Source organism: Hypanus sabinus, chromosome 7, assembly GCF_030144855.1.
Source record: "Hypanus sabinus isolate sHypSab1 chromosome 7, sHypSab1.hap1, whole genome shotgun sequence".
In the NCBI taxonomy this organism is placed as follows: Eukaryota; Metazoa; Chordata; class Chondrichthyes; order Myliobatiformes; family Dasyatidae; genus Hypanus; species Hypanus sabinus.
In genome coordinates, this window is record NC_082712.1 from 168,493,075 (window position 1) to 168,508,252 (window position 15,178).

General features: G+C 40.5%; 1 protein-coding gene across 3 annotated transcripts in view; it reads right to left on the reverse strand.

Annotated features, from left to right (window-relative positions):
* shank2b (SH3 and multiple ankyrin repeat domains 2b) overlaps positions 1 to 15,178 on the reverse strand; it is a 1,221,224-nt gene that overhangs the window by 550,900 nt on the left and 655,146 nt on the right. The window lies entirely within an intron of this gene.

Genomic DNA, 15,178 nt, shown 5'->3' on the forward strand with positions numbered 1-15,178 from the left:
TAACAATACTATCAACCAGTGTAGCAGCTTTGAGTGTCCTATGGACATGGACCCCAAGATCTCTCAGCTTCTCCACACTGCCAAGAGTCTTACCATTAATATTATATCCTGTCTTAAAATTGGATCTACCAAAATGAACCACTTACACTTATCTGGGTTGAAGTCCATCTGCCACCTCTCAGCTCAGTTCTGCATCCTATCGATGTCCGGCTGTAACCTCTGACAAATCTCCAGACTATCTACAACACCCCCAACCTTTATGTCATCAGCAAATTTATGAACCCACCCTTCTACCTCTTCAACCTCTTCATCCAGGTCATTTATAAAAAATCACAAAGAGGAGGGCTCCCAGAGCAGCTCTTTGTAGAACACCACTGGTCACTGACCTCCATGCAGAATACGAACCATCTACAACCAATTCTGGATCCACAAAGCAAGGTCTCCTTGGATCCCATGCCTCTTTACTTTCTGAAGGAGCTTTGCATGAGGAACCTTAACAAATGCCTTACTGAAATCCATATACACTACATCCACTGCTCTACCCTCATCAATGTGTTTTGTTTCTTCCTCAAATAGTTCAATCAGGCTTGTAAGGCCCAACCTGCCCTTGACAAAGTCATACTGACTATCTCTAAACAGATTATGTCTCTCCAATACTAATAAATCCTGCCTTTCAGGATCTTCTCCAACAACATGTCCACCACTGAAGTCAGACTCACTGGTCTATAATTTCCTGGGTTATCTCTACTCTTTCTTGAACAAGGGAACAACATTTGCAACTCTCCAAACCTCCAGTACTTCTCCCGGTCCCTATTGATGATGCAAAGATTATCGCAAGAGGTTCACCAATCTCCTTATTTGCTTCCCACAGTAGCCTGCGATATATCTCATCCAGTCCCAATGACTTTCCTAACTTAATACTTTTCAAAAGCTCTAGCATATCCTCTTTCTTAATGTCTATATGCTCAAGCATTTCAGTCCACCGCAAATCATCTCTATAATTGCCATGATCTTTTATCCTGGTGAATACTGAAGCAAATTATTCATTAAGTACCCCCACTACCTCCACGGCTCCATGCAAACGTTTTCATTATCGCTCCTGATCAGTCCTATTCTCACATGGCTCAATCTCCTGCTCTTCACATACTTGTAGAATGCCTTGGGGTTTTCCTTAATCCTGCCCACCAAGGCCTTCTCATGGCCTCTTCTGGCTCTCCTAATTCCATTCTTAAGCTCCTTCCTAGCAACCTTGTAATTTTCTGGAGCTCTAACAGTACCTAGTTTCTTGAAACGTTCGTAAGCTTTTATTTTCTTTTTAACTAGGTTTTCTACATCCTTTGTACACCACGGTTCTTCAACCCTACCATCGTTTTCCTGCCTCAGTGGAAAATAGAAATGCAATACTCTATGCAAATGTTCCCTGAACATTTGCCACATTTCTCCCATGCATTTCCTTGAGAGCATCTGCTCCCAAATTATGCTCCCAAGTTCCTGCACAATAGCATCATATTTCTCCCTACCCCAGTTAAATGTTTTCACAAGTTCTCTGCTCCTATCCCTCTCCAGCACTATGGTGAAGAAGATAGAGTTGTGATCTCAATATATTTCAATACACAGAATATACGAAATAAGATGAATGATCTTGTTGCACTAATACAGATGGTCAGGTATGATGTAGTGGCCATTACTGAATCGTGGCTGAAGGATGGTTGTAGTTCAGGGCTGAGCGTCCAAGATATCATATAAGGAACGTTTGATGGCATTGGGCCTGTACTCACTAGAATTTAGAAGGTCGGGAGGGTGGGGGGGGGGATCTCATTGAAACCTTTCAAATGTTGAAAGGCCCAGAGAGAGTAAATGTGGAAAGGATGTTTCCTGTAGTGGGGGAGTCTAGGACATCGGGGAACAGCCTCAGGATAAAACAGAGATGCAGAGAAATTCCTTTAGCCAGAGGTTGGTGAATTTGTGGAATTTATTACCAATTCTATTCCTATGTCCTATGGTCTTACATGCCTTATGCTGTGTATGACTGTTGTATGGTGTTCTGCAACTTGGCCCCAGAGTAACACTGTTTTGTTTGGCTGTCTTTATGTGTATTAATGTATGGTTGAATGACAAATAAACTTGAACTTGAAATTGCAGTGGTTAGCCGAATAACACCATTACAGTGCCAACAATCCAGGTTCAATTCCCGCTGCTGTCTGTAAGGAGTTTGTGCATTCTCCTGCTTGACCCCACGCACCCCTCGTACAATCTCTTCTCCCTCCTGCCATCTGGGAAAAGGCTCCGAAGCATTCGGGCTCTCACGACCAGACTATGTAACAGTTTCTTCCCTCAAGCTATCAGACTCCTCAATAACCAGAGTCTGGACTGACACCTTACCCTATTGTCCTGTTTATTATTTATTGTAATGCCTGCACTGTTTTTGTGCACTTTACACAGTCCTGTGTAGGTCTGTAGTCTAGTGTAGCTTTCTCTGTGGTTTTTTTTTACGTAGTTCAGTCTAGTTTTTGTTCTGTGTCATGTAACACCATGGTCCTGAATAACGTTGTCTCATTTTTACTATGTACTGTACCAGCAGTTATGGTCAAAATGACAATAAAAATGACTTGATTTGACTTGACTTGACTGTGTGTGTTTCCTCTGTGTGCTTTGATTTCTTCCCACATTCCAAAGAGGAATTAGTTGGTTAAATTGTCTCATGGTTTTAAATGGATGGTGTGGGCTTGTTGGACCAGAAGGGCCTGTTATCGTATTTATTAAATAAATTAAAACGTGTTCAGCAGGTCAAACAGCATTTGCGGTATGAAAAACAGAGTTTTGCATTTCAGACGAAAGACCCTTTAAGTTCTGACTAAACATTTACAACCTTAATTAATTGAAACTAAATCCTTAGTTCCTTAGTAACTGGACTCAGCTTTCCATCTCATTACTGGCATCTGTGCTGTAGTTATAATAAGGTTATAGTAGTTAAGATAAGCCAATCTCTAACTGATTTCCCTTAACCTTAAACAGAGCACCAGTTCCTGTGCAGTAGAAGAGTGACGAGTGAGCTGTCTTTGTACAATATCATCACCAACAATTATTTTCCACCCACCACCTCCTAAACTACCAAAATAATTGTTACAACTGGTTATTCTTAGTAAATGATGAGTTTCCTGTAATTTATCAATCATAACGTTCCTATACTGAATCTTTTTCAGTATTGAATAGTTTTTTTTAAAGTTCAAGTCATTTGGCATTTTATTTGAAATTTGTTAATGTAGTTTCTACTATTGCATTTTGGGTGGCAGGGTGTAGCAGCTTCCTAGCCACAACCCCCGCCCCCCCCCCTTAGGGTTACTAAGTTGTGGACATGCTACATTGACCCCGTAGTGTAGTGACACTTGCAGGCTGTCCCCAGTTGATATCATTTGATGCAAGCATCGCATTTCACTCTATATTTCAATGCGACAAATAAAACTAATCTCTTTAAAAAGACAATACTATAGCCAGACCAAAGACATTTTATTATAAGTAACATTGCTATATATAGAATAAATTAGTTTTGTCACTTATTCATATTCATCAAAAACTCCTACATTTTTAAAGTTCAAAAGTTCAAAGTTCAAAGTTCAAAGTGAAGTTATCATCAAAGGACATATTTGTCACCATATACAACCCTGAAATTTATTTTCTTGCTGGCATACTCAGTAAATCCAATAATGTATATTACACTTTGCATTAATAGGCATCCATTAGTCTTGACAGACCATGGATATGTGCCTTGGAAAGTTTCCAGGGCGCAGGCCTGGCAGAGTTTGTATGGGCTACCTGCAGTTGCCCATGCTACAAGTCTCCCCTCTCCTGTTGTCCAAGGGCCGATACAGCTTGGCACTGCTGTCATCACAGAGCAATGTGTGGTTAAGTGCCTTGCTCAAGGATACAACATGCTTCCATAGCTGAGGCTCGAACTAGTGATCTTCAAGATCACTAGACAAACGTCTTAACCACTTTGGCCATCCAATAACCACATTAGAATAAATGAAAGACTAAGTCCAACAAGGCAGGCAACCAGTATGCAATAGACAATAAACTGAAAATACAAACAAAAGCACAAATAATAATAATAATAAATAAATAAATACATACATAGCAAATATATGAAGAGTCCTTGAAAGTAAGTTCATAGGTTGTGAAAACAGTTCAGTGATGGTGCAAGTGAAGGTGAGTGAAGTAACCCCTGTAATTCAAGAGCCTGATGGTTGATGTTACCACATGCTGTGGAGATCTGTGCAAAGTCATGGTGGCTTTGTGCTGCTTATGGAACTGTACCTTGGCAGGAACACCTCCTTCAGCTAGACCTGGGACCTTTCCCTAAACATTGCCCACCAATCCAACCTTGCAGTTAACACTCCACTAAAAACCTCAGGTAGAAATTTTAGCTAAGGGAAGGATTCCAACCCTGCCTGTTCACCCTTTTTGACAAGGTTTTATTACATTTAGTTTTTAAAGAGTTATCGAAGTCAAAGTCAAGTTTATATTCCTATGCAAAAATACATGATTGCACAGTGCAATGAGAAACTTGTTTGCAGCACCATCACACAGACGTTTTCAAGAAAGCTGAGCCATAAATTATAATAGAGCTTAAAGAAGAAAGAGTGCAATTAAAAAAAAACTAGGTCCTTTGTAACACATAAAAAATGCTGGAGTAACTCAGCAAATTCAGGCAGCATCCATTGAAATGAACAAAGAGTTGATGTTTCGGACCAAGACCCTTCTTTAGGGCTGGAAAGGAAGGGGGAAAATGCCTGATTGGGGGGAGGGGAGAAGGAGGATATCTAGAAGGTGATAGGTGAAGCCAGGTAAGTAGAAAAGGTATAGGGGTGGAGAGGACGGAATCTGATAGGAGAGGAATGTGGACCATAGGAGAAAGGGAAGGAGACAGGGCTCAAGGGGAAAGTGATAGGCATGTGAGAAGTGATAAGGGGACAGAATAGGGAATAGAAGAAGGGAAAAGGGTGGATTTCTTTTTACCGGAAGGAGAAATCAATATTCACACCATCAGGTTCAAGGCCACCCAGACAGAATAGGTAGAGTTGCTCCTCCACCCTGAGGTGTACCATCATGGTACATTGTGGCCACTTGTAGTGCAAAGTGGTCAATATAGAGCTATTTTGTGACAGTGATTGGGATTGTGAAGATTAGCTTAGGAACCAAATGGTTGAGATGAACTATCTATTGTCTATACAAATATGTGGTAAAGTTGTTCTTCAAACCCTTGGAACCTCTTTAATTCATTATAATCCATGGACAATATTCAGTCTTTGTTAATGGTCATAATCATGATGGGGCTGAGGGCAATTTGATTATTGGCGTTATTGAAGACAATCTTAATTGATCAGTATCTTCAAATCCCTCGTTGTCATCATTTTAAAGGATCTATTCTGGGTCCAGTGTGCATGTAAGGTGCATTTCAAAGAAAGGACCTGTACTTTCTGAGAATTTGCAAAGATTCGGCATGTCATCTAAAACTTCGACGAACATCAGTGGATGTGGAGTGGACAGTGTATTGACTGGTTACATCACAGCCTGGTATGGAAATACTAATTCCCTTGAATGGAAAATCCTAAAAAATGGCACAGTCCATCACAGGTAAACCCCTCACCATCACTGAGCATATCTACATAAAATGCTGTTGTGGGAAAGCAGCATCCATCATCAAGGACCCCCACTACCCAGGACTTGATCTCTTCGCTGCCATCAGGAAAGAGGTACAGGAGCCTCAGGATTCACACCACCAGATTCAGGAACAGCTATTACCCCTCAACCATCAGGCTCTTGAACCCAAGTAGATAACTTCACTCAGTCCAAAACTGAACTGATTCTACATCCGATGAACTCACTTTCAAGGACTCTACAACTTACGTTTCCAATATTACTTATGATTATTATTTTGTTTTTCTTTTTGGATTTGCCCATTGGTTGTTTGTCCATCTTTGTGTTTTATTTATTAATGTTGTGTGGAGTAGGCCCTTCTGGCCCCTTGAGCTGTGCACCCAGCATGATAGCACTTCATTACCGGTTTGGACTTTATATGTCTGAAGACAGTGATAATAAACCTGATTCTGATTCTGTATTAGTATAATGGTGAGAGTTCTGGTGGTAAGAACAGGCAAAGACAATCAATGAAAGTTTAGCAAGGCTTCTGCAAGTTTGATTTAAGTACCCCAATGTCTTCTCATAGTGATGTTTGTAAAGTTAGCTGTGTCTGTGAACTTTGCCTTGAGTCAGGATGTAGCAGATTTCAGTGAGCACCCCAGAGCTGACTGCATCCCTGTTGTCCTAATCCCAGCTTCCTGTCCTTGTCAGCTGCACAGTCACATAGACTGCTATTTGACCCAGTGGGGGGAGGAGATGGTGGGTGGAGGAGGGGGTGGTGAGAAGCAGAGCTAAGAGGAAGGGAGGGAGGATGGGGGCGAGAGGAAGGAGGGAATGAGAAATTGGGTACAAAAGAAAAACACAATACAAGGTGCAAAATCACTATTCCTGTTTTAACATTTTAGTGAAAAGGAATTAACCATTTAGTGTTGAGAGCTGGCTTATATTTGGATCAAAACATTTGGATTAGCAGTAAAATATTTTATTTTATTTAGAGATACTACATAGGCCCTTCTGGCCCAGCAAACCTTGCCACCCAATTACACCCACATGACCAGCTCGTAAGTCTTTGGAATATGGGAGGAAACTGGAACATTTGGAGGAAATCCTTGTGGTCATGGGGAGAACGCACAAACTTCTAATACAAAATTATACAGGAAGACAAAGCTTTTGGAAAAGGGATCACTGTCTGCACCATATCTAAATTTAATGATAAATAAGAAAATTATTGAAACAGAATTGGATTTTGCAGTTGACTATTGTGTGTGAATACCGAAAACTTGTCACTTCAATGCCGAGCAGCAGGATGCGTGGGTGGAGAGCTGCCATCCTGTGCAGGTGCCTGGCACCATCTAGAGCCTTAACAAATAATCTGCTCTGTGAAATAAGTCTGAGGTCAAAGTCAGGAAAAAATTAAAGTGAAAGGTTCTGTTTGCGATGTTCAAAAGCTGGTGAGGGACATTCCTGCCAAATAAAGGTGGAAATCTAAATCACAGGAAGACCTTCTATATTTTGTCAGAGGAAACATTTATATATTGATGAGTTTATTAATTTATTGAGATACAGGTCAGAATAGGTCCCTTCTGGCTCTTTGAGCCATACTGCCCAACAATCCTCTGGCTTAAATCTAGCTTAATCACGGAACAATTTACAATGACTAATTAACCTACCAACCAGTACGTCTTTGGACTGTGGATGAAATCGAAGCACCCAGTGGAAACCCATGTGGTCACGAGGAGAACGTACTAACTCCTTACATAGAGTGATGGGAATTTTGACTGTTTGTTCCCCTCCAGCCTGACCTGCTGAGTTCCTCCAGCATTTTGTGCTGGATTTCTGGCATCTGCAGAATCTCGTGTCTGTGACATTGCCTGCACTTGGGTTGAAGTAAACTCTACTTCACCCTGCTAGACCTCAAACATGGGAACACGTGACAAATGAATTCCGCGCCTTCAAGACCAGCACACAAAACACAGGTGGAACTCAGAAGATCAGACCTATGGAGGGAAATGGACAGTCAACATTTCGGGTGCAGACTTTTCATCTGAACCATAGATACTGCCTGAACTAATGACTTCATCCAGTGCTGTCATTTGAACCAGATTCCAGCAACGACAATGCCTTGTGTCACCTTAGAGATGAGGTCACCTCCACTGCTGTCAGATCAATTGCCTGATGCAGAATAACAAGCTGCATTTCCAGAAATGACTCACCCCAACTCGAGGGCAGTGAAGTAGGCACTGGGAGCCTGCTTTGCCAGTATTGTTCACTTTGTGTGATAAAATTAAGAAAAATCTCCCTCCAACATATTAAACAAGAGGAACTGGAATTGGAATTGAAATTGGTTTACCTTCGTAATTTTTAATCTGTATTTTTATTTTGAAATACAGCACAGTAACAGACCCCTCTGGTCCAATGAGTCTGCACTGCCTAGTTACATCTATGTTACCAATTAACCTCCTAATCCATACATCTTTGGAATGTCAGAGGACTCTTGACTTCTCTCTCTCTCTCTCTCTCTCTCTCTCTCTTGCTCTCTCTCTTTTACCCATCATGCAACTGGAGTTTAAGGCAACAATAAATGGTGGTTTTCAGGGCTTCCTGCATTGTGTGAGTAGCTTCCTCTTGGTTTCCTCTGCTGTCAGTCATGCAAGTCCTAGTGGAGACTTAGGAATACCATTGCACTCAGATATAAAATTATTCCTGATGAAGGGTCTCAGCCTGAAACATTGACTGCTCATTTCAACAGATGCGGCCCGACCTGCTGAGTTCATGCAGCTTGTTTGTACCTGTTGATTTGACCATAGCATCTCCAGTGTACTTTGTGTTTAGAATTATTCATTGCTGTTTATGTAAGAACATTGTTTTACCAGTCAGGGGTGTAAGCTCTGAGTTGAACTCCTGAACCTGAAGGACCAGTGGAAACTGGACCACCTGGATGAAACCCAAATGGTCAAGGGGAGAATGTACAAACTCTTTACAGAGAGCAGTGGGAACTCAACCTGGGTTGTTTGCTCTGTAATAGTATTATGCTTATTGTGACGCTGCCCCCAAGGAGGGGGCAAGTGTACTCAGATGCAGTGAAAAACTTGTCATGCATGCTGTCCATATGGATCAGATCATTGCATAGTGTACTGTGTTAGAACAAAGTAAAGCAATAACAGATTGCAGAATAAAATGTAACAGCTGCAGATAAAGTGCAGTGCAGGTAAGCAGTTAGGTGCAAGATCATATTGATGTAGTTTGTGAGGTTAAGCGTCCATCTGACTGCCCCATGGAATCATTCAGTAGTTTTATAATAACAGGGTAGAAGCTGTACTTGAGTCTGGTAATATGTGTGTTCAGGCTTTTGTATCTTCTACCAGACAGAAGAGTGGAGAAGGGAAAATGTCCGGTGTTTATGCCATCTGCTTTACAGAGACAGTGAGAAGTACAGAGTCCATTGAGGGGAAGCAGATCCTAAATGTCTTATGAACATTGTGGCCTTAGATCCCACACCGCCAGGTTCAGGACAGTTATTATGCTTCAACTTCAGGGTCCTGAACCAGCATGCACTTTTTGACTCACCATAATACTGAATTGATCACTGAACAAAACCTATGGACTCACTTTCAAGGGCTCATAATTGTTATAAGTCCTGATTGATTGATTGACTGATTGATTGGTTGATGATTTATTTATCTATTTATTTATTTATTTATTTATTATTACTCTATTATTTTTGCATTTACACAATTTGCCAGCCTTTCTGTTTACTTTTTATTGATTCTATTGTTTCTTTGTATCTATTGTGAATGCCTGTAAGAAAATGAATCTCAGGGTCAGATATGGTAACATCTATATACACTGATTAGTCAGGGGTCAGTATTGGGTCCACTACTTTTCACATTGCTTATCAGTGATTTGGATAATAGAATTGATGGCTTTGTGGCAAAGGTTGCAGATGATATGAAGATAGGTGGAGGGGTAGGTAGTGCTGAGGAAGCAATGCGATTGTAGCAGGACTCAGATAAGTTGGAAGAATGGGCAAAAAAGTAACAGAATACAGTGTTGGGAAATGTACGATAATACATTTTGGTAAAAGGAACAATAGTGCACACAATTATATAAATGGGGAGAAGGTTCAAACATCTGAGGTACAGAGGGACTTAAGAGTCCTTGTGCAAGACTCCAAGAAGGTTAATTTACAGGATGAGTCTGTGGTAAAGAAGGTAATTGCAATGTTTGCATATATTTCAAGGAGAATAGAGTATAAAAGCAAGGAGATAATGCTGAGGCTTTACGAGACAACAGTCAGGACACACTTGGAGTATTGTTAACTGTTTTGGGTGCTATATCTCAGAAAGGATGTGTTGTCATTGGAGAGAGTCCAGAGGAGGTTCACGACAATGATTTCAGGAATGCAGGAGTTAACATATGAAGAGTGTTTGGGAGCTTTGGGCCTGTATTCACTGGAACTTCAGAATCAGAATCAGGTTTACTATCACCGGCATGTGACGTGAAATTTGTTAACTTAGCAGCAGCAGTTCATTGCAATACATAATCTAGCAGAGAGAGAGAAAACAATAATAAAAAATAAAATAAAGTAAATCAATTATGTATATTGAATAGATTTTAAAAAGTGCAAGAACAGAAATACTGTATATTTTAAAAAGTGAGGTAGTGTCCAAAGATTCAATGTCCATTTAGAAATTGGATGGCAGAGGGGAAGAAGCTGTTCCTGAATCGCTGAGTGTGTGCCTTCAGGCTTCTGTACCTCCTACCTGATATTAACAGTAAGAAAAGGGCATGCCCAGGGTGCTGGATGCTGCCTTTCTGAGACACCACTCCCTAAAAATGTCCTGGTAGAATGTGTGGGGATCTTATTGAAACCTACCGAATGTTGAAAAGACAAGATAGGGTGAAGAGGATGCTTCCTATGGTGGAGGTAAATCTAGAGGGCACAGCCTCAAAATTGAGGTGTGACCTTTTAGAGCAGAGGTAAGGAGGAATTGCTTTAGCCAGAGAATAGTGAATCTGTGGAATGCTCTGCTACACATTGTGGCAGAGACTAAGTCCATGGGTATAATCAAGGTGGAAGTTGATAGTTTCCTGATTGGTCAGGCCATCAAAGGATATGGAAAGAAGGCAGATGTATACGGTTAACTGGGAACTAGGATCAGCCATGATGGAATGCCAGAGCAGACTCAATGGGCAGACTGGCCTATTTCGGCTCCTATGTCTTATGGTCCAATGATAATAAAATTAACTTTGAATTTTGGCCCACTTGATCATGAAATAGATCATCAGGCTACAGCTTCCAGCATTACCAACCCTCCAGCAGGCACCAGAAATTAAATGTTGGTTCCCTTTGACTCAAGAGAACAATAATATCTAAGGGCAATAGCGCTGTGCAACTTTAAAATTTCTTTGATCAGGTTCAAGGGAATCCAGGAATGTGGGGATTGAAATTGAAAATGGCTATTAGTGGAAAATCTTAATGAATGGTGAAGCAGACTTTAAGGGGCAATAGTACTTTTGGTCCTATTTATAGTTGTTGCATAAAATAATAGTCATGAAGCAAGGACTGGAGTTTGGAGGCCTGATTGCTGAGAATCTGGAATAAGTGATGCAGGGCTGGAGGTGGCTTTTCCTAAAGTTGGAAGGAGGGGGGAGGGGGGAGGTGTGTGTGTGTGTGTGTGTGTGTGTGAGAAAGAGAGAGAGAGAGAGAACTAGAGGGTGGGACAGTGGTAGAGGAGCTTGTTTTGCTGTTGTTGTGGTTTTCTCTGGCATCTCTCCTCTTCCTTTTCAGTCCTGGAGAAGGGTCTCAGCCCAAAACGTCAACTGCTTATTCATTTCCACAGATGCTGCCTGACCTGCTGAATTCCTCCAGCATGTTGTGGGTGTTGCTTTGGATTTCCAGCTTCGGCAGACCATCCTGTGTTCTTGTTTTGCTGTTATTGTCTTATTTTGTGTTGTGGTTGTTGTTGCTGCTTGTGCTGTTCTGCTGAACGTTGTGGGGATGCTATGTTGCCGCCAGTATAATGCAGGTCGGTGCGATTAGTATAGATGGTTGGGAGGGACTTGGTGGGCTGAAGGGCCTGTTTCTATGCTGTACAGCTCTATGACTTGCGAAGTGCCACCCCAGCACATCCTTGGGTATGTTGGTTGTTAAAACAAATGATGCATTTCATTGTTCGTTTCAATGTACATGTGATAAATAAATCTGACTGCTTCCTAAAAATTGCCACTTAATTATAAACTATTAAATTGAATGAAGAATGGCCTTTCAGTTTTCTAGTTGGCCATGAGATGGAAATTTATGGTGGCAATAGACAGCAAGGCAAGCCATGGAAGTAAACTGTCTTCATAGGTGCAAATGAGATTAATGTCAGTGGTCAAAAGAGCTGGCTTGGACATGGTGGACGGAAGAAATGATTTCTGTACTGTACATCTCACTGACTCAAAGGTGGATGAAAAGGGAAAGCCAGAACTGAATTGTCACATTGCGGGGGAATGGTTAAAAGGTATTTTACTGTTATTATCATTGAGAATGTTGACTTTTTTGCTTATTTGTCACAATGAATATAAAATGAGAGTCAGGTACTTCCCCAGAGTGCCAAAGACGGTGTGGTGTGGCATCCATACTGGAGTTGGTGCTGTCCCCCAGTGCTCGCTCAGCAGAAGGCAAACTGTATTGTGTTCAACTGCTAACTGCTGTAAGAGTCAGGGACTCAGGAATTTAGACTATATATTTTTTGGTGTGACAGTATTTTGCTGTTATCTCGTGTGTGCTATGTATGCCTTGTGCTGTGTATGACTGTTGGTGCTGTGTTTTACACCTTGGTCCCAGAGTAACGCTGTTTTGTTTGGCTGTATTCATAGGTATTCATGTATGGTTGAATGACAATTAAACTTGATCTTGAATTTGAACTTGAAAATATCTTTTGAAAACATAGAAGAAACAATTGCAGTGCTCTCATAACCAATATTCCTTCATATCATTTACCAAAACAAAACTAGAAAAGAGGCATATTGAAATTAACAGTGCTACTTAGAGCTGGCAATAGCAATTGGAGATAATTACAGACCTTTTCCTATATTGATTACACACTTGAATAAGTGTTAACTATCATATGGGCAATTTCCCTCCCCACCTTGCTCTTTGTACAATGTAAATGGTGTATTTTTAGGAATTACAGTTGGAGAAAATAGCAAATGAATCTAGAATAGCCCTGTTGCCAAGAATTGATGCAAAAGCAATCTGAACAGTTATGTTTTCAATGTTAAAGAGAATGAATCAATGTTATATCATATTAACTCAATCTGTAAAGAACTTGAGATTTTTTTTTACTATTATAAATTTCAAAAATAAATTCACTGAACTGGCTTATATTAGAGATTGCTGATTGAATTGATTTCTATTGTTTTGCCTTGGACAGGCGTAGCAAATTGCTGGGCCTCTATTAAGTATGCTTCTAACTGACTGACCAGGCAATTTACACCTTTCTGGTTTCAACACTGAGTTCAATAATTTCAAAAAGTGATTCAGCAAGTTTCCCACTTATACCTCCTCCTCCATCCTTTGTTTCTTGTCCCATCACCGCCTCTTTTCATTGTGAACTCTCACCTCATCTATCATGAAATCATCCTGCCTTTCTACTTTCTCCAATGCTCCACTTTGTTCTTCCAAGACTGCTACCATTCAAAGGTAATTGTGTATACAGCTAAATGAAACAACCTTCTTCAAGGACCAGTGCAAAATTCAGTACATATATCACATACAGCACATAACATCATAGTAACATAATAATATTAGCAGATAAAAGTATTCTGTAGATGTACAAGGTGCCATGAAGTTTAAATATACAACGGTATACTGACTGTGTTCTGGGTGGTAGCAGGATGTTCAGAAGTCTCACAGTCTGGGGAAAAAGCTGATGCCTAACAGGTCTCGTTCTTATACTATGGTACATTCTGTCGAAAAGACATCCTACCTCCTTCCTTCTCTCTCTTCTTTCTCTGCAGACTGCAGCCTATTTATCCCTGACTTTTCCCATGATTTTGACGTAACATTATCAACTTGAAACATTAACACTGTTCACTCCCTCCTGATGTTCTCTGAGCTGCTGGGCTTTCCGAGTGAAATTTCACACAATTTGTGATATTCTGAAAATGCCTTTTTACATGGTATCTTAACACTTAAAGTTCAAAACATTCAAAGTAAGTTTATGTATAAAATGTACAACCTTGAAATTGATTTTCTTGCAGACACCCACAAGAAAGTAAAGAAAAAAATACAATAGAATCCATAAAAATTAGTCATAACAAAGACAGAGTGAGTCTACAGGCTGTGCAGACAGTTTAGCACCAGGTGAGTGAAGCATCCACGCCAGTTCAGAACCCCAGTGGTTATAGGGCAACAGCTGTGCCTAAGTCTGGTGGCACGGGACCCCAGACACTACCACCTTCCAACCAAAGGTAATAGTGAGAGGAGACAGATCAAATGCGGGCAGGTGGGATGGGCTCAGGTGGGGGAAGTTGGTTGGCATGGAGGGGTGGGGCAGAACACTGGTTTGATTCCTGCTCTTGGGCCTTGATGGTTTCATTTAATGAAAAAGAGTCATTGCTCTACTTAAATTCAGAAACCCTTCAAAAATGCCATGGGTTGTACACCAACATGTGACTGAACATGTCAATTTTCCAAGGCAGCCTGAAAATGACTGTAATTTCAACGTTCTTTCACTGGATTCCCCTGAACATTATTGCATAGCTTCTGTCTTGTGCACTTGTTCTTACAATTACACTTTTGAGGACCTGAAATGTTATTTCAGCCTTCAGTTAAGTAAAAGGTAAGTGGATTATAATTTTATATATTCACTTCATAGGAACAGCATCAAATTATTTTTTAAAATGCTTTCACTGATAAGAACACACACTTTACAAATTAATTTGGCAATTTGCCCATAAATACAATTTTTCATCCAAATAGCAACAGCCAGGAAAATGAAATCCATGCAGCGGTATTTGTACCTGATATGAGATTTTAGACTTTTCCTCTTGACAGCATTCCTGTCTAATGATGGTTAAAACTACTGTGACCAAACCAAGATAGGGATTCTCTCATCAATCGTCAGAAAATCCTATCCATTCTAAGGCTCTGCAGTTACACAGCCTCTGCTGACGGATGGACAAAATTTTATTTTGCATTTCACTGCCTCACGGTTGGGACTTAACCTCTGTCCAAATTGCAAGACCAACCATTGACAGTTTAGAATACTCTTAAACAAGAGGGAAAGACAATTTTTAAAGTCATTCCAATCATAGTTTTATACTTTGAAACTGGAACCACTTGCCTTCCAGTAAGTTTGGCATTCTTATTATCTATTAAAAAAACTTGCTCTTATTGAACTACATATGTTTGAGCTGCACTTGGAAATAACCAGCTCACTGCATGAATTAACCATGACAGTATTCTAAACAGTTGATTAGATGCCATAGCTTTTACTTCATTAAGGACCCCCATCACCAAAGACATGCTCTTTTTTCACTACTACCA